The sequence below is a fragment of the Schistocerca piceifrons genome, chromosome 3, assembly GCF_021461385.2.
Source record: "Schistocerca piceifrons isolate TAMUIC-IGC-003096 chromosome 3, iqSchPice1.1, whole genome shotgun sequence".
Taxonomy (NCBI): domain Eukaryota; kingdom Metazoa; phylum Arthropoda; class Insecta; order Orthoptera; family Acrididae; genus Schistocerca; species Schistocerca piceifrons.
The window spans coordinates 184457879-184478934 of NC_060140.1; the positions used below are offsets into that span (position 1 = coordinate 184457879).

The following is a 21056-nucleotide window of genomic DNA, read 5'->3' on the forward strand; positions in this document are numbered from 1 at the left end:
CCATTGTTGTTTAAAATAATTTTATTTCCTCTTCTGTGTATCTTATATTTTGTTCCTTCTGCAAAGTACTTTTGTATTTTTCCTTTAAAGATTGTGTTTTATCCAAACATTCTAGTTTTCATTCTTCTACACTTAAATTTTCTAATTCTTGTTCTCTCTTTTCGGTAGATTGCAAATATAATGTTTTAATTGGTTTAATTTCTCGAACAGGAAATGGAGAAAGTTTCTCCATATTTTATAAAGCATGTTTGTTTTGAATGAATGATGATTTCATTCATTCAAAACAAACATGCTTACAGAAATTATATTCTCTGCCTTTTCGAAAATTTTTATACAGTTAATAGGCAACAAGTTAATACTAAGTGCAAATTTAACTAATTTTTCTTTCTCTTCTTTATTATACATTTTACTTTTTCTTTGTTTTCCTGTTAATTGTGTTGTGTTTTTGTTACAACAACAAACATATTTCATACAATTGTTTTATGTAGGACAACAACTGTTTCATAACAAATCTGTTAATTTTCCCCCATCTTAGATATTAGAACAGAATACAATAAAGCTTTCTCAAAATATTTGCTGTTGTCTGTTATTAATTCTAAACAGTCTGTTAATGGCTCGAATTCTTGTTGTCTTTGGAAATCTGCATTAATTTAACTATAAATTGTTGCTTACAGTTTTGTAATTATATTTTCTTTAAGTAATTTGAAGCAAATGTTTCCTTTAATCATTTATCAGACAATTTAAAAAATCTATACTATGGTGACCACGTTGTTTATAACATCCAGGACTCGATAATTGGCAAATAAATTTATTGTATATTTTTACTCTAGAATTAGAATTAATCCAAGTTAAGAGTCTTTTCCTACAGAACTATTGTTGTTAACTATTAAATTACCATCTTCTTTGTATTCTCTCATTTTTAAAAATTAAAATTATTTGTTAAATATTCGATCATTTCTTCTTTGTTAAAAATTCCTACAAAATCTTGTGTTATGTCTAAATCCAATAAATAGTAGTGTTCCTTCTGAAGGTATTCTAAAATTTCTGGTAATTCTTTAAACGTGTATCAAGTTTAACATGTGATAATTCTATTTTGTAAGGCATAACAAAAGGATTTTTATACTTTTGTTTTATAATTTTTAAATCTTTTTTAATAATTTGTTTAGTCACTTTAATTGTTTGTGTATTGGAATCTGCTAAATATGGAATTTTTGGTTTAACTCCATGTCTTGCCAAATTAAATTTATAAAACCTAGATCTTAAAAAACTGTTAAAACTTCCACAAGTTTCCTTTTTTACAAGAAATTTTCCATTTTTCATTACTACATCACAATCTATAAAATCTGATATTTTAATAACCATAATATTATCGAAAAAAGGTTATATAATCGGTTTAAATTCTTTTAATTTTTCTTCTCCTCTTCTAAATAATATTTCCAACATTTGTAACAAAATTATTATTATTATTTAAATTTTCTGTAAGTAACCATAATCCAAATCTCTTTTTGGTTTTTTTACTTTATTTCCAAAATGTTCTCTTGTAGAGTATTTCGTTTTGTTTGTAGTGGACATTTTATTTTCAACTACCATTTATACAGGAAAAAAATTATTAGTCCTGCAAAATCATAGTGAGAAGTAGAGATGCAAAATTGTTAATAAAAGACATAAAATTTAATTAGTAGTTGAAATTGGGTAATCGAAAGCATAGCAATGTGGTTTTCTTATCTATACGACAATGATTTTTTCATTTTTATATATTCTTTAAATGGAATAGTTTCCAATTTTTTTAATGTGAACTAATCGTTCGACTTTTTATTTTCTTACATTCACCTTTTTTAAAAAATTATATTACATTTATTTTCTTATATTCACATTTTATAAAAAATATATTAAATTTATTTTCTTACATTCACCTTTTATAAAAAAGAGTGAATTTGAGCTGTAAATGTATAGTCTTTTGTATGTTCTGGCTAACTTTTTGGTGAACTACCGAACGAACTCATGAGTGAGCTAGTGAGCCACAGTGAGCCAGAACATACAAAAGAGTTCTATTATCTAGTAACTGAGACTTTGAAGTGGCATGAGAGTTTTTGCTTGTTCACGACACAAACTTTTTCAACGTAGAGCAGTAGACATCTCTTCTAGTTTCAAGTAATAATTACTTCAAGTAATTGTTTTCTTTTCACAATTAATTGCACCTCCAGTACAATATATCCACACACATATACAGGGTGGAGCGCAGTATATTGCTGATTTGGGAATGAAATAAAGCAATAATGAACACTTAGAAACATAGATTTTTACTTTTCTCATATTGGACTATAATGGAAGTTCCTAATTACATGGTTTAAACAGCATATCTGGCAAATGTGTACCTGTGCAATACACACAAAACCGCAGGCATTTTCTGAAATTCTCATGGCTCTTTCAAGCATGTTCTGGTATTCTTGCAATTTCAGCCTCAATATTAATCTGCAGACCTTCCAAGGTGTTGGGAAGGTTGCAATACACCGTTGGCTTCAGTTAAACCGAAAGAAAAAAAATCGCGTGGGTCTAAGTTCGGTGATCGTGCGGACCAGTTGAGATCACCCATCGGAGAGATAAGCCTTCCAGGAAAAGATTGCCTCAAAAAATTCATGGTAATGCCCGCTTTGTGTGCAGTGGCACCATCTTGTAGAAATCAAATATCCTATAATAGCACTACCTCGAAAGCCGGCTGGAAAAACTCTTGCAGCACAGTCCGGAGCCGCGCTGCTGCTACTGTCGCAGGTTCGAATCCTCTCTCGGGCATGGATGTGTGTGATGTCCTTAGGTTAGTCAGGTTTAAGTAGTTCTAAGTCTAGGGGACTGATGACCTCCGATGTTATGTCCCATAGTGCTTAAGCCATTTGAACCATTTTTTGAGAGCAGGGGTCTATGGTGAATTTGCCTGGGCTTCGTGTCGCTCCAGTACCGCACATTCTGTTTGCTTACACGTCCAAGGAGGTGAAAACGTGCCTCTTCAGAAAAGAATACATGTGGGACACGGGGTATGATTGCAAACATGTCTTCACAAGATGTTCGTGTTACGTAACTCCTTAGTGACAATTGCTAGACCACGCACATTTTACACGGGAGAAAATTCAGTTCATTATGAAGAATCCGGTGGAGAGAACGTCTTGAAATGCCAAGAGCAAGTGCGTGTTTCCCAGCTGAGTGTTTCGGATATTACTGTACTGCTGCTCTAACTCGTCTGACATTTTGGGGTGTTGTAACGCTTCTATCAGGTCCTCTTCTTATAGGTGACACATTCTCTGTTGTTCTGAATGCATTTACCTAATTAAAAATTGATTGCCGTCCAAGAACACGTCCGCGGGAAAGTACTGCAAATCGCAAACGGAAAGCACGCTGCATTCTAATGATCGAGTGGGAATTCCAGAAATTCACTTCTACACAAAATGAGCTCTCCTCACGTGCCCACTGTATTATTGCAATTGAACAACAATTAGATACAAACGTCCCTTTGGTCACTATAAACCACGCTCACTCTCCTGTCTATTCGACCAACAGTGACGCCACGACTTTAAAAGAGCAATTTTTCGCGCTGCACCATGTACATCAATATACATAAACATAATATGGAGTCTATTGTAGTACTTGGGTGGCTTTTTATTCCATCCTTGACGAAATAGGTACCAAATATTAAAAACACATGTTTGTCAATAAGTGACGTGCTGGTAAAATGGATTACCCAGCATAGACAGCAGGGCCAAAAATGACTGAAAGGTAGCGACCGACAATGGAAATCAGACTGGCAAACTTCCTCAAAAACAATGTCTACCGCCGTTTGTCTATATTTCTAGAAATTATATTCGTAACACTCAAAGAGCTGTGCTTGCATATTTATTCCATGAGCAACACGCGTCTCCGATGAATTCTAGAGCACCACGTGGAGATAAAATCATAGCACACTTTACTGCAGCCCGATGTAGCAGATGGTACAGGAGATGCACGAAACGTGGAGAACCGTTATAGTTTTCGCGGCAACTCACAGAAACACATGGAGTTGCTTAATAATGTAGAAAGGTTTTATCAATACATTTATTTCGCTCAGAGGTGGCACGGCACTGATGCCGTAGATGCTACTCGTCGCCATTTAAGCAGATTTGGTGGCCTTTTAGAAATGGAAGACGTGTGAACTAGGGGCTGAACGTCCTGTACACATGCGACGAACTTACTTTTTCGTTAGTTAAATGACGACAGATACAGTTAGTGACGGATTTAGGTCGATCGAGGCTCCAGACACAGAAACATTATGGGCATTCACGAAAACAAAATTGATCTATTGCATCTCAAGTACTAACAGTCGAAATGAACCCTGCGTCCTCCGCCACCTGTATGTCTGTAACAATAAAAGTTGGACAAATGTTATAGGAAATACTTTATTCTAGTTAGTCTGTAGTATCACCCCTTAAAATGTTTAATATTACCCTTGAAATAAAGTGAATATAATGCAGCAATCACTACTCACATGTAGACGCCCTGATAAAGAGCGCCTACAGTAGTAGCCAAAGCGTCGGTAGCGTGTAGCATACGACACAATTATGCATCCAGAAGAATCTTATATTGCACTACTCTAGGCTTGGGTACCGGAGTGTTTCACAAAAGCACAACTAAACTAAACGCGGTATTGGATCTAGGTACGGCTGCCAGTGGTAGCTGCTCGCTGCTCGATAGCTGGACTATTCCAGCAATGTCCCCAACCTCAGAACTCGATTGTTGGTGATGTGAACTGGAAACGCGAATGAACAACACAGCTAATTCAACACCGGGCAGGCCTCATGTAATGGCGGACAGTGCCCGTCGAGCGTTGGTGAGGGTGACTGAAAAAAAGGCGTGAAATCGGTCGAAGGAATCTTTCGCGTCTTCCACAGAGTTACCAGCAGAACAGCTAGCATAGCGGCTGTGCGTAGGGAGTTAAAAAGAACGAATACAGTGATCGAGCAAAAAAATGGCTCTGAGCACTATTGGACTTAACTGCTGAGGTCATCAGTCCCCTAGAACTTAGAACTACTTAAACCTAACTAACCTAAGGACATCACACACACCCATGCCCGAGGCAGGATTCGAACCTGCGACCGCAGCGGTCGCGCGGTTCCAGACTGTAGCGCCTAGACCCACTCGGCCACTCCGGCCGGCAGTGATCGAGCAGCTCCTCATAAGTCATATACAGGGTGAAAAGTATTTCAACCGACAAATTCTGGGTGGTTGTAGGGGACATCAAAACAAATATTTTCCTATGAGGATTATTTAAACCGGTAGAGAAAGATTTATCTGCCGGCAGATTAATTAAACCAACAAACACTTTTCCATTTTTATGACCAAGGCTCGAGTAGGCCATGGTACAGGACCACCTCCACCAATCCACGTTTCTGGGAACCGTCGATCCAGGAATCGATGCACACGAAGACTGAATTGTGCCGGCGCCCCGTCATGTTGGAACCACATTGGTTGTCTTGTAGGGAGGGCCACGTCTTACAGCAATTCTGGAAATGCTCTGGCGAGAAAATTGTAATAGTTCCTGCCATTCAATGGCCTAGGTAGCAGATACGGCCCAATTAAACAATCCCCAACAACACCGACCCACACATTAACGAAGAACCGCACTTGATGAGCGCTAGTAACTGTGGCATGTGGGTTATCCTCACTCCAAACATGCGAATTGTGCATCTTGAATACTCCATCACGCCCGAACGTTGCTTCATCGGTAAACAACACAGAGGATGGAAATGTAGGATGCATTTCACACTGTTCCAGGTACCACTGCGAAAACTGTGCTCTTGGTGGATAATCAACTGGTTCCAGGTTGTGGACACCCTGTAAGTAAAATGGACGTAACAGTTGCTCTCGAAGGACTGTTCTTACTGATTCGTCCACATGTTACGTCCAATTGTACGAGTACTGATTGAAGGATCCCGCTTTACATGCTGCAAGACAGCTTCCTCAAATTGCAACGTTCTTACCGTGCGACGGCGTCCCTGTCCAGGTAATCTGCTAAATGATCCGGTCTCACGCAGACGTTGGTACACAGCAGCAAAGGTCGTATGATGCGGGATACGGCGATTAGGATATTGTTGTTGATAAACCCGCTGTGCAGCTCGTCCGTCGTGGTGCGCTACGTAGTACGCGCCAACCATACCAGTGTACTCACTCCAGGTGTATCGCTCCATTGGTAAACAGAGACAATGCACTACTACACTGGTGGACAGCAGTTGCCTACAACTGAAGAGCGTAATACGCCCTCGAACAACTGAAGATCGTAATACGGCCTCTAACAACTGAAGAGCGTAATACGGACTCCACCGGTTTGAATACTCCTCATAGGAAAAAATGACATTGGGGGAAAATATTTGTTTTCATGTCCCCTACAACTTTCCAGAGTTTGTCGGATTAAATACTTTTCACCCTGTATTTCGGTAGGCAATGCTATGCGAAACTCGAGGTTGTGTATTAAGTGACGCCAGTGCACGGTGGGGATAATTCAGGAACATCATTTAGACTGAACTAACAGCTACAATCTGTAAGTTGTCAGCGTCACTTCACTCACTACAGACGTACAAAAAAGTTTTTCATTTTGAACATAAAAAGAATCACGTAGAAACACTAATACTCCCGATACTTGACTATGGTGATGCCATTCTCCAAGGACGTTCGTACGAAAGCTCACGCAGGCTGGGACTGGCGAGGGATGTTTGTGACGCACATGTTTTCGACGATATCACGGCAGTCTACGAACAATTATCATGGCTAAATGTCGATAAGGGTAGAGACTATTACGCGAGTAATCTATATTTGCTATATCGTCTTGTCAATCACTGCACCCCTATTACTTGTCTTCATTTCTTATTCTACTATCTGAACGGCACAGCAGAGATGCTCTTTCTCGACAAAGCAAAATTCTCTCTGTAACATCACGTAGCACTGTCATGTTTTCTAAACCAGTTTCTGTATCAGAAACCCGACTTCCAGAAAATCTTCCTCAAAATATCAGTGAAATTAAATTCCTTCCAAACCTCTATCACAATAACCATCTCTCCTACACTCTGTGCTGCTCATTCTCGTCAGTCCCACTCCCCCACAACGGCAGAATCCTCTATTTATATTCTGTTCTCTCCTAATAGCTACTGTCTCTGTCATTTCAATCTTCTTTTCTTCCTTTATACGTGCCACTTCTGGTAATATTATTATGGGTGCTAAACTAATGTATGTCATTCTAAATGCTCTTTGCTAATACTACTATTATTGCGATTGCTTTTAGTGTCATTATCATTAGTATCGCTATTATTATCATTGGGAAAGTTTTGTGATGTCTTTGGTATATGTTGCTCCGGGCCAGATGTAAAATAGAGCTTAAAGCTCTAATCTGGTCAAAATAAACAAGCAATAAATAAATAAAGAACACACGCAAGAAAGTTGTTGTATGTATTAGTTGGAGTTCAGCTGTTTAGTACCACTGCAGAAAGAGAAAAAGTGTATTCTTCTCGACTAGTGGCATGACTTGTTAACGTATCGTTGCTCTAATGTATTGGGCTGTTCGGTATTACTACCAATTCGATACAAGAGAGGTTGTTAACGTACAAGGCCCGCCATTGGTGACCTAAAAGTGTGAGGTAGCAAATGTAAATCGAGGGCTGTAGATCGTAATTTTACATTTGTTGAGTCGTCTTCATACAGCAGAGAGTATCGGAAGAGGGTGACAGCTAGGTCAACGACAAACGAAGACAGTCGTAAGGTTTTTCTCAGTACACGTCGGAACAGGAAGGAGAACTCAGCTGACCAACCTGGGGCCTCGTAACTGCAGCAAGGCGCAGAACAGCAACACAATCTCCGAATTCGTTTCCAATCTGCTTCCGACCTGATGCCGTAGTGCCTGCAGATATCGGGCGTAGATGGAGAGACATTGTCCTCTGAAGAATCGTGATTCATTATCGAGTACAGCTTTAGAAGGGATAAAGTGGATTTGTTATTCAGGTGACATTCCACGATGGAAATCACTGAGCTCCACTGACTGAACCATTATGTATTTACTGCTGCTTTACCGACAATAATTCCCATCTTTTAAACTGGCAGGTTCGCCTCTCGTGACATCTGGTGGTCTACTTAGCATTCTAGATACTTTCGATCAAAATGGTTCAAATGACTCTAAGCACTATGGGACTTAACATTTGAGGTCATCAGTCCCCTAGATCTTAGAACTACTTAAACCTAACTAACCTAAAGACGTCACACACATCCATGCCCGAGGCAGGATTCGAACCTGCAACCGCAGCAGCAGCGCGGCTCCGGACTGAAGCTCCTAGAACCATTTTTTATATTTAAAGAGGACATATATTAGCTTTCGGTTCTTAGCTGCTACACATTAAAAATACAGCAATGTTCGAAAATAGCTTCTGAACTTGTATCTTCAGAGAATTTACTTTTGGTCTCAGACAAACTTCTGTTCAACACACATGAATAATCACAGACTGTAAAATTGGCTGGATCGAAATTCTGTGATTTTTCTTTTGTGAAAATATCAAAATAATATTTGAGATACTTTAGAACATGTTCTTCGTCTTTCAGACAGTTAAAAATTAGACGATCTTGTTTGGCAAGAACTTTTTCCAGCATAAACACAAGATGGTGGTGAAAACATTTGAAGAGAACCTTCATTGCCTTGGCTAGTGTTATCCATTCCTGGATGCATTCCACTGGAGTCTGATGGTATCCAGCAAACATTGCTGGGTTGGTAAGTATTCCATGGGCCGACATTACACCTTTGCACCTTGCAGTTCTTGCAGTTCTTGCAGTTGCTCAGCGTCAGCCAATGTCCTGACATCACCATTTGCCCCCACTGGTATTCTATTGGAATGTGAAATCAGTTTCAAGTTTTCCTGATTGATTAACTGGTTTCTTTGTTACACAGTTCGAGTATGAACTGTTATAAATGATAATCCAGGAGCTTCCAAAGTTCTACAGAGTTCAACTGTCAACCTAATACCATGTTTGATGCGTATTTTTGCAGACACCGCATATGGATGTGGAATCCTGTTGTGCAACTGCAGCACCATGTCTTTCAGAAGCTGTGGTTTGTCAGGTAGATAGGCACTCACACATTCACTGATTGCCCAGCGCTGGGGGCAGCCACAATTGAAATCTACACCGTCGCTGTATCTGGCAACCATTTCAGCAGCAGTGGCAAAATCATACGTATTGTTTACTGCAAATTGCACAATCAATCGTTGATCACCTGTGAATGTTGTAAATTCGCTGTTTCTTGCTTCTTCTGATTTAATAAATGAATCTGCTAGTATCACTGGCGTGAAACACACGTCACAGTTGTAAAGTCTAACCAATGTGCGGAATGCCAACTTGCTGTATCTCACCAACGACGCGCAGACCTTCACCAACCCTCTCCGCTCAAACAACTCACATACATCAACAGGTATCCTATGAACATCGCCGGTATCAACAAACAACAAAATAGAATTCGTCTCACGCGCACACTCAAAATGTAACACAGGTTTCACTTAAAATACCACAGACGTTATGTTAAGTGTGCTATAACAGCATTTTAGTGTTCTACAACATTGAAATTTTAAAATATTTTGGAGAGCCGTTACACGAAACGGCACTCCCTGGTTCAACATCAGCGTTCTACGCAGCAATGAGCCACTTCGAGTAAAATGAATAATTCGAACCACTAGGCCACAGCGGCCGGCTCTTTCGATCAGATTATATACAGAGCTGTGTAGATAAAGTACCATACTTTTATTTACTACGACTGATCAGAACTTTCATGTGAAGCCGACACGCAGTGGATCACCGAGGTTGCGCATGAGGTTGTAGTTCGTAGTTGGACGCGACAAACGCAGCTCGTAGTAGCGTGGCGCGTTAGTAGGCAGCGACTACTCCACTACTCTACACCTAGCGCTCTTATATAGTATTCAGCAGGCTTGTAAAATTTTCAACCTCCAAACTCGAAGATACTTGAGGAGTATATCGTGCTAGAGCAGAATTGGTTGCATCACGGTATGTGATTTGCAACGGTGAGAAAGATGAGAAACTTAGGTGACTCAGTGAGTGTATATTTCCTTGTTAGAGCTAACGTCTCACTTACGAAGATGTTTTATAGCAACTGACACTGAATATTGTTCTGCGACTTCTAAGCTTTGATCTGTGATGCTAGTAGATGACCGCGTACATCGGACTTCCTCGTGACACAAATGGTTCAAATGGCTCTGAGCACTATGCGACTTAACTTCTCAGGTCATCAGTCGCCTAGAACTTAGAACTAATTAAACCTAACTAACCTAAGGACGACACACACATCCATGCCCGAGGCAGGATTCGAACCTGCGACCGTAGCAGTCGCGCGGTTCCGGACTGCGCGCCTAGAACCGCTAGACCACCGCGGCCGGCTCCTCGTGACACGAAGGAGGTATTTGGAGTACTGTATTATCAATTGAGATCCTCATGGTACTGAGACCAATGCTTTATCCAAAGTAAGTAATGAAGGTCTGCTGTTGTAACGTAGAATGAGAGAAAGTTAAGACTTGGATTTCACTGGACGTATGATGCTGTAGTATACAGAGAAGTTGCAGCATTAGAAAATTGTAGCGAAATGCAGGAAGATCTGCAGCGGATAGGCACTTGGTGCAGGGAGTGGCAACTGACCCTTAACATAGACAAATGTAATGTATTGCGAATACATAGAAAGAAGGATCCTTTATTGTATGAGTATATGATAGCGGAACAAACACTGGTAGCAGTAACTTCTGTAAAATATCTGGGAGTATGCGTGTGGAACGATTTGAAGTGGAATGATCATATAAAATTAATTGTTGGTAAGGCGGGTACCAGGTTGAGATTCATTGGGAGAGTCCTTAGAAAATGTAGTCCATCAACAAAGGAGGTGGCTTACAAAACACTCGTTCGACCTATACTTGAGTATTGCTCATCAGTGTGGGATCCATACCAGATCGGGTTGACAGAGGAGATAGAGAAGATCCAAAGAAGAGCCGGGCGTTTCGTCACAGGGTTATTTGGTAACCGTGATAGCGTTACGGAGATGTTTAACAAACTCAATTGGCAGACTCTGCAAGAGAGGCGCTCTGCATCGCGGTGTAGCTTGCTCGCCAGGTTTCGAGAGGGTGCGTTTCTGGATGAGGTATCGAATATACTGCTTCCCCCTACTTATACCTCCCGAGGAGATCACGAATGTAAAATTAGAGAGATTCGAGCGCGCACGGAGGCTTCCAGACAGTCGTTCTTCCCGCGAACCATACGCGACAGGAACAGGAAAGGGAGGTAATGACAGTGGCACGTAAAGTGCCCTCCGCCACACACCGTTGGGTGGCTTGCGGAGAATAAATGTAGATGTAGATGCAGATGTATTACGTTTTCACAACTGCAGTGGCGGCTTTGTAGTGACCTACGCTTAGGAATCAGATGAAAAAATACATATTCCAGTTCTCTGAAAGGACGTCGCTGCACTTTCCACGTTATCTGCTGGGAGGCTAGAGTTACCATTATATTCGAAGGAGTGACTTAATAAGTCTAGTTAAAACTATCCAGCTAGGAAATTTGTAAATTTGTGGTAAGTTCTTTTGGGACCAAAGTGCAGAGGTCATCGGTCCCTAAGCCTACACACTACTTAATGTAGTTTAAACTAACTTACACTATGGACAACACACACACCCATGCCCGAAGGAGGACTCGAACCTCCGACGGAAGGAGCCGCACGGACCGTGACAAGACGCCCTAGACCGCGAGGCTATATCCAGCTAGTATACTTTCTAGCTGTAGTAATCATACAGGAAAAATGTTATGCCAACTACTGTAATGTGAACATTCATGCGCAATGACTTTTCAGTTTACCTATCGGTGAATAGATGTCGTTCTGTACTTCTTCCTGAAAATGAAGTTATAATCGGCCCAGCCGGCCGGTGTGGCCGAGCAGTTCTAGGCGCTTCAGTCTGGAACCGCGTAACCGCTACGGTCGCAGGTTCGAATCCTTCCTCGGGCATGGATGTGTGTGATGTCCTTAGGTTAGTTAGGTTTAAGTAGTTCTAAGTTCTAGGGGACTGATGACCACAGACGTTAAGTCCCATAATGCTCAGAGCCATTTGAACCATTTATAATCGATCCCATGTAAGTGCATTTGGGTTCCGATTCACTACATCTACATCTACATCTACATCCATACTCCGCAAGCCACCTGACGGTGTGTGGCGGAGGGTATCCTGAGTACCTCTATCGGTTCTTCCTTCTATTCCAGTCTCGCATTGTTCGTGGAAAGATGAAATGTCGGTATGCTTCTGTGTGGGCTCTAATCTCTCTGATTTTATCCTCATGGTCTCTTCGCGAGATATACGTAGGAGGGAGCAATATACTGCTTGACTCTTCGGTGAAGGTATGTTATCGAGCTACTGAGCGTCTCTCCTGCAGAGTCTTCCGCTGGAGTTTATCTGTCATCTCCGTAACGCTTTCGCGATTACTAAATGATCCTGTAACGAAGCCCGCTGCTCTCCGTTGAATCTTCTCTATCTCTTCTATCAACCCTATCTCGTACGGATCCCACACTGCTGAGCAGTATTCAAGCAGTGGGCGAACAAGCGTACTGTAGCCTACTTCCTTTGTTTACGGATTGCATTTCCTTAGGATTCTTCCAATGAATCTCAGTCTAGCATCTGCTTTACCGACGCTCAGCTTTATATGATCATTCCATTTTAAATCACTCCTAATGCGTACTACCAGATAATTTATGGAATTAACTGCTTCCAGTTGCTGGCCTGCTATTTTGTAGCTAAATGGTAAGGGATCTATCTTCCTATGTATTCGCAGCACATTACACTTGTCTACATTGAGATTCAATTGCCATTCCCTGCACCATGCGTCAATTCGCAGCAGATCCTCCTGCATTTCAGTACAATTTTCCATTGTTACAACCTCTCGATACACCACAGTATCATCTCCAAAAAGCCTCAGTGAACTTCCGATGTCATCCACAAGGTCATTTATGTATATTGTGAATAGCAACGGTCCTATGACACTCCCCTGGGGCACAACTGAAATCACTCTTACTTCGGACGACTTCTCTCCATTGAGAATGACATGCTGCATTCTGTTATCTAGGAACAATCCAATCACACAATTGGTCTGATAGTCCATGTGCTCTTACTTTGTTCATTAAACGACTGTGGGGAACTGTATCAAACGCCTTGCGGACGTCAAGAAACACGGCATCTACCTGTGAACAGTGTCTATGGCCCTCTGAGTCTCGTGGACGAATAGCACGAACTGGGTTTCACACGACCGTCTTTTTCCAAACCCATGCTGATTCCTACAGAGTAGATTTCTAGTCTCCAGAAAAGTCATTATACTCGAACATAATACGTGTTCCAAAATTCTACAACTGATCGACGTCAGAGATATAGGTCTATAGTTCTGCACATCTGTTCGACGTCCCTTCTTGAAAACGGGGATGACCTGTGCCCTTTTCCAATCCTTTGGAACGCTACGCTCTTATAGAGACCTACGGTACACCGCTGCAAGAAAAAATGGTTCAAATGGCTCTGAGCACTATACTTAACATCTCAGGTCATCAGTCCCCTAGAACTTAGAACTACTTAAACCTAACTAACGTAAGGACATCACACACATCCATGCCCAGGGCAGGATTCGAACCTGCGACCGTAGCGGTCGCGCGGTTCCAGACTGAAGCGCCTAGAACCGCTCGGCCACCAGCTGCCGGCGCTGCAAGAAGGGGGGCAAGTTCCTACGCGTACTCTGTGTAAAATCGAACTGGTATCCCATCAGGTCCAGCGGCCTTTCCCCTTTTGAGCGATTTTAATTGTTTGTCTATCCTTCTGTCGTCTATTTCGATATCTACCATTTTGTCATCTGTGCGACAATCTAGAGAAGGAACTACAGTGCAGTCTTCCTCTGTGAAGCAGCTTTGGAAAAAGACATTTAGCATTTCGGCCTTTAGTCTGTCATCCTCTGTTTCAGTACCATTTTGGTCACAGAGTGTCTGGACATTTTGTTTTGATCCACCTACTGCTTCGACATAAGACCAAAATTTCTTAGGATTTTCTGCCAAGTCATTACATAGAACTTTACTTTCGAATTCATTGAACGCCTCTCGCATAGCCCTCCTCACACTACATTTCGCTTCGCGTAATTTTTGTTTGTCTGCAAGGCTTTGGCTATGTTTATGTTTGCTGTGAAGTTTCCTTTGCTTCCGCAGCAGTTTTATAACTCGGTTGTTGTACCACGATGGCTCTTTTCCATCTCTTACGATCTTGCTTGGTACATACTCATCTAACGCATATTGTACGATGGTTTTGAACTTTGTCCACTGATCCTCAACACTATCTGTACTTGAGAGAAAACTTTTGTGTTGAGCCATAAGGTACTCTGTAATCTGCTTTTTGTCACTTTTGCTAAACAGAAAAACCTTCCTACCTTTTTTAATATTTCTATTTACGGCTGAAATCATCGATGCAGTAACCGCTTTGTGATCGCTGATTCCCTGTTCTGCGTGAACTGTTTCAAATAGTTCGGGTCTGTTTGTCACCAGAAGGTCTAATATGTTATCGCCACGAGTCGGTTCGCTGTTTAACTGCTCAAGGTAGTTTTCAGATAAAGCACTTAAAAAGGTTTCACTGGATTCTTTATCCCTGCCACCCGTTATGAACGTTTGAGTCTCCCAGTCTATATCCGGCAAATTAAAATCTCCACCCAGAACTATAACATGGTGGGAAATCTACTCGAAATATTATCCAAATTATCCTTCAGGTGCTCAGCCACAACAGCTGCTGAGCCAGGGGGCCTATAGAGACATCCAATTACCATGTCTGAGCCTGCTTTAACCGTGACCTTCACCCAAATTATTTCACATTTCGGATCTCCGTCAATTTCCTTCGATACTATTGCACTTCTTATCGCTATAAACACGCCTCCCCTTTCACTGTCCAGCCTGTCTCTCCGGTATACATTCCAATCTGATTTTAGGATTTCATTACTGTTTACGTCTGGTTTCAGCCAACTTTCTGTCCCTAGTACTATATGGGCGTTGTGACCGTTTATTAATGAGAGCAGTTCTGGGACCTTTCTATAGACGCTCCTGCAGTTTACTATTAGCACACTAATATTGTTATTCCCTGTTGCATTTTGCCTACTCCTACCTTGCCCCGTCTCAGGAGGCGTCTTTTCGGACCTAGGGAGGGAATTCACTAACCTAAAAAACCCACATGTGCACTCCACACGTACTCCGCTACCCTTGTAGCCGCTTCTGGTGTGTAGTGCACGCCTGACCTATTCAGGGGGACCCTACATTTCTCCACCCGATAGCGGAGGTCGAGAAATTTGCACCCCAGATCTCCGCAGAATCGTCTGAGCCTCTGGTTTAAGCCTTCCACTCGGCTCCAAACCAGAGGACCGCGATCGGTTCTGGGAACGATACTACAAATAGTTAGCTCTGATTCCACCCCGCGAGCGAGGCTTTCCGCCTTCACCATTTCCGCCAACCGCCTGTACGAACTGAGGATGACCTCTGAACCCAGACGGCAGGAGTCATTGGTGCCAAAATGAGCAACAATTTGCAGTCGGGTGCACCCAGTGCTCTCTATCGCCGCCGGCAGGGCCTCCTCCACATCTCGGATGAGACCCCCCGGCAAGCAGACAGAGTGACCACTGGCCTTGTTCCCCGATCTTTCCGCTATTCCCCTAAGGGGCTCCGTCACCAGCCTAACGTTGGAGCTCCCAATAACTAATAAACCCCTCCCCCCGTGTGCCTGCTCGGACCTTGCTGAAGGAGCGGCCACATGTCCACTCACAGGCAGAGCGGGGGATGCCGCACGGCCAGCCTCCACATTGACCCTCCGCCTCGTGCGCCGCGAACGCCGCTGAACCCGCCACTCCCCTTGAGGAGAGGGTGGCCCAACCGCACCCGGTACCCGCGAAGATGTCTCGACAGCAGGGACAGTGGGTGAAGCATGTAACACCTGGGGTGTTCCATGCGACGCACCAGACTCCCCACTGCCGCTACACTCCGAGGCAGCAGCCTGAAGACGGCTGACCGCGGCCATCAACACGTTCAGCTTTTCGCGAACAGTGGCCAGCTCCTCCTGCGTCCGTACACAGCAGTCACACATCCTATCCATCCTGAGAAATCAATTTACTGTAGAGAGTTAATCAACTTTTAACTAGACTGCTAATTCACTAAACTGTGGTTGCTAGCCACTTCTTGTAGAAAACTATGAAAATAGCACTACCTGCCTATTTAGGTCACTAGCAGAACTCTCTTGCATTGATTTGCGCTTAAAACTAAAGGGCTGTAATTCAATTTTTACAAGAAAAGTCACAATCTACGGTGTGATAAATTAAGGGAAAGAAATAATTACTGAGATTGTATTTAACATTCCACTTAATTAGCATACATTTTTTATTTACATTCCCTCGTAAGTTTTTCAATGCTCAGTGCTCTTTCCTTCTTAAAATTTTACAATAAAACCCTCTTTCGCTCCCACAATCTCTCAGGAGATAGCACAGTTCATTTCTCCATCCATGAAACGCGAGAACTTTCTTAAGAATAAATTACTACTTCTCCATATCAGAGAATAATTATTGTTTTTTATAGGTACAGCTATGCAGCTGATTTTAGAAAATTCACTGGCGCTGCGTAGTTTCTCTCACTCGCTCATAGATGTCATAGATGTCGTCTCTATAATGCCAACAGATGGCAATACTCTCATCTGTCCCAGATTGTCTTTCTTGCTATCTCCATCGTTTGCGGCAAGAAAAAAACGTAATAAAACCCATTTTAATTTTATAACGAGTTTGAAAGTAGTATATTTATTTGCATTCACTACAGATCTCTTTCGGTTAAATTGCTCTTACCACGTAACCTGCCGTGCAATGATGGTGACCTTATTTTCATTGCAAATTTTGTGTTATAGTAGAACACTGACCATACATTACTACTTACGTATATGTTATCTAGATCAGTGGTCGTCAAACGAATCAAGTATTTGCGCGGCCAGCAGTACTCAGCCAAATTTTGTAATAACATGCGTCTCGCAACTAACATCCGAATCCAAAAACGTGAAGTAATGTGAACAACCTCTTAGGAGTGTACTTTTCCTGCTGATTAATGAACAAAAATGCTTAAAGAGACAGTAATATCTGAAGATGTGCTAAATTTTAATTGACATTGGTGAATTCGACGGTGAACTACGTCAAACTGGCCGCTTGCCTCGTGGGCTCGGAGTAAGTAACACGTCCACTGCGGGATTGCGTTATGTGAGGGTAGGTGACCAGTTAATAATAACATCGGTGGGTATGCGGCCGAGGTGCAGGATCACAACGTCAGTATTGCCTCTTGAACAAAAATGTTTGACGACCAATGGTCTAAATGGACTGGCACACATATAACATCGCTGGTTACTGTATTCTGACTGTCGCTTTATATTTGCTGAATTGAGGTGGTAATTTGTTACGACAGTGATCTGACAGTTTTTCAGCTACAATGGCATATGTTTAGAAAGTATAAGCACTGTTATACTGAGGGTACATACAGTGAGTCCAAAAAGTATTCGTCTAGTTGTATTTTTTTTTAAGAAAATAAGTATGCGTCACGTGAAAGGAAGGGAACATAAAATATGAACATCCAGTCATATGCAACGAACCTTGTTAAGTCATTTTTATTAATGGACAAGGAAATAAATTCATCCATAGCGATAACAAATTTGACAAAATGGAGAATTTACTCAAGGGCTGCTTCGAAAACTATTCGTCCACACATATATTTTTTTTAATTTACAATCTGAAAATATGAATTCAGTTACAATAATTAATATTTAATGGTGTTTCCCTTTGCAGCTATTACTGTTTGTAGTCGTCTGGGCATCGACTTTACCAAGTTTGCCGTCAGATAGGCTGGAATTTTGTCCCATTCGTCTTGAAGTGCTTCTTTTAGGTCTCTCTTGTTAGATATGTGTCTTCTCGTAATACTATATTCCAGTACTTTCCAAAGGTGTTCAATAGGATTAATGCTTGGGCTCTGAGGAGGGCTGTTGTTTTGGGTTATTGTACAGGAGCCACAGCCTTGTATTTAGAGCCGTATGCTCTGGGTCGTTATCTCGTTGAAAAATGTAATTTCCTTGCAGACCTAATTTTTCGGCGCTAGGATTCAGATTGTCCTTTAAAATGTTGATATACGTATGGTGATCCATTGTACCTTCTATGGAATGTAATTTTCCAACACCTGCAGCACTCGTACAGCCCCACAACATCAGGGAGCCACCACTGTGTTTTAAAGTTGGCACAAGATTGCGTGGCAACATCTCCCCATTCTTCTTAGGCCACATCATTCGTCTACCATCCGACCCGAATACGTTATATTTATTCTCATCAGAAAATATTGCTCTACTAATGGTTCAAATGGCTCTGAGCACTATGGGACTTAACAACTGAGGTCATCAGTACCCTAGAACTTAGAACTATTTAAACCTAACCTAACCTAAGGACATCACACACAACCATGCCCGAGGCAGGATTAGAACCTGCGACCGTAGCAGCCTCGCGGTTCCGGACTGAAGCGCCTAGAACCGCACGGCCACCACGGTATTGCTCTACTCCAGAAGTCTTTCTTTTTGAATCTATGTTCCATCGCAAAATGAAGACGCTTCTTTCGATTCTGTTCACTGACCCAAAATTTCTTGCGCGCTACCCGGCCGTGTTACCTATACGTTTTGAAGGTGTTTCTGATTGTGTTGGCACATACCTTCTTTCCCCTAGACTGTAACTCCCCAGCCGGCCGAAGTGGCCGTGCGGATAAAGGCGCTGCAGTCTGGAACCGCGAGACCGCTACAGTCGCAGGTTCGAATCCTGCCTCGGGCATGGATGTTTGTGATGTCCTTACGTTGGATAGGTTTAACTAGTTCTAAGTTCTAGGGGACTAATGACCTCAGCAGTTGTGTCCCATAGTGCTCAGAGCCATTTGTAACTCCTCAGCCAACTTAGGAGCGCTGATTTTAAGTTTTTTCTTCATTTTCCTCATGATAAACCTCACGTCTGCATCAGTCAAAGTGTGAGGGCGTCCGGTACGTGATTGGTTCCTTAATGATTTTGTTACGTAAAATCGATCTGTTATCGACTGAACCGTTGTCTAGGTCTACCGACTGCTTTTTCAATCTCGTAAGAAGATTTGCACTCAATATGTAAGCGCGGAATAAGTTTCGATCAGCGTCGTCTCACTACCCTTACGGCCCATGGCGTTAATTGCACTATATCGGCGCCGTTCGGAACCACAACAGGCGATAGAGTGGGGCCGCGCACGGTTGACTCTAGTGTGTGCCGTGGGTCAGCGTAATAGTTTAATCACAGCGCGCAGAATTCCGGCATGTTCAGATGGTGGACGAATACTCTTTGAACTAGCTCTTGTATCACATTTTCTAGTTTGTTAACCTTGCTGTCGATTTGGATGTATATCTTTCCTTGCATTTCAACAAAAATTGCTTACCAAGGTGCTTCCTATATGACTGGCTCTTTGTATTTTGTATAAATTTCTTTTTATGTTACACAGACTTTGTTTTCTTAAAGATATGCAGCTAGACGAATACTTTTTGGACTCACTGTAGGATATTTGACTACCCACATATCTACGGTTACTGTGTGTTCGTGGAGGTCTATGTTTATAGTACTCGTAGGAAATTTATAGATGTTCATTAGGGCGTTTGCCGGCCGGAGTGGCCGAGCGGTTAAAGGCGCTACAGTCTGGAACCGCACGACCGCTACGGTCGCAGGTTCGAATCCTGCCTCGGGCATGGATGTGTGTGATGTCCTTAGGTTAGCTAGGTTTAAGTAGTTCTAAGTTCTAGGGGACTTACGACCACAGCAGTTGAGTCCCATAGTGCTCAGAGCCATTTGAACCATTAGGGCGTTTTTTCTTTGATGTATATCGTTTTGTTAACTACTATTTTAGGCAATTTTCGTAAACAGTGGCATTGTCGTACGTATTGTATTGACTCTCTGGAACATGTTTCCAGAGTATGTATGTAAGCAACAGTGTTAATGTTTTATGTTGGTATGTGTAATTTAAAACCTCTTACTTAAATCGTATTCCATTTGTGTGCTGCAAGAAATCATCTGCATTTCGTGGGGTTCAAAAAACTAACTGCTTGTGGACGAAATTCGCTTGATAGTATATATACCAAAAAGTGTCACCTTACGATGGTGACAATAGATGAAGCACTGTAATAAGTGAAAATACATTAAGCGATCTAGAAGGTTTTGTTACGAGAAGTTCATAATAATTGGAGACTCAATTAGGGAATTTATTTCACAAAAACCCTGAAACAACATGTCTTGGAGGGGCATTTCATTGCGAGTGGTGTCTGAACCATTGTCTTAATTGTTTTTCTAAGTGTTTTGAACACTGTAGCAACAGACCGAGTAGCGGACTAGTTTAGCGACGGGGCAAGTGTGCCATTGCGCAGAAAAAGAGACTGTCCGGACGGGAGTTGAGGAATATAATTAGGCAAGTCATTGGCGGCGCCAGGCCGTAAACAAACGTAATTGCCGAGCGGCGGGCAGGAAATCAAATAACAGCTCGTGGGAGCCGGGCAGGTAAGGCGCCGCTCGGGACCCGACCCACAGCCCGGCGCGGCGTGCATCGGCCCCACTCACCACTTCACACTCGCCGAGCCACCTGCCGCCCAGGCGCCGGCGCGGGAACCACTTGTCGCTCGCTGCCCGAACGAGCTGCGGCAGCGCGGTTCCAGTGTCCAAGGTCGACGCCACATCACTGTGTGACGTGTTACTTTCATACCAAGGTACTGCCTCTGACGATGGCCGCTCTCGGTACCGCTAAACTGCGTTGAGGAAAGTTGGGAATAAAAATATATCTTTAAAAAAAAAAAAAAAAAAAAAAAAAAATCAACTCACGGACTGCGCGGCGTCTCCCGCCGGAGGTTCGAGTCCTCGCTCGGGGATGGATGTGTGTGTTGTTCTTAGCATAAGTTACTTTAGTT

The 21056-nt window shown here is 42.3% G+C and overlaps 1 pseudogene; it reads right to left on the reverse strand.

Annotated features, from left to right (window-relative positions):
• Nucleotides 1-20828, reverse strand: part of LOC124788501 — a 40102-nt pseudogene extending 19274 nt beyond the window's left edge.
• Nucleotides 20829-21056: the final 228 nt, after the last annotated feature.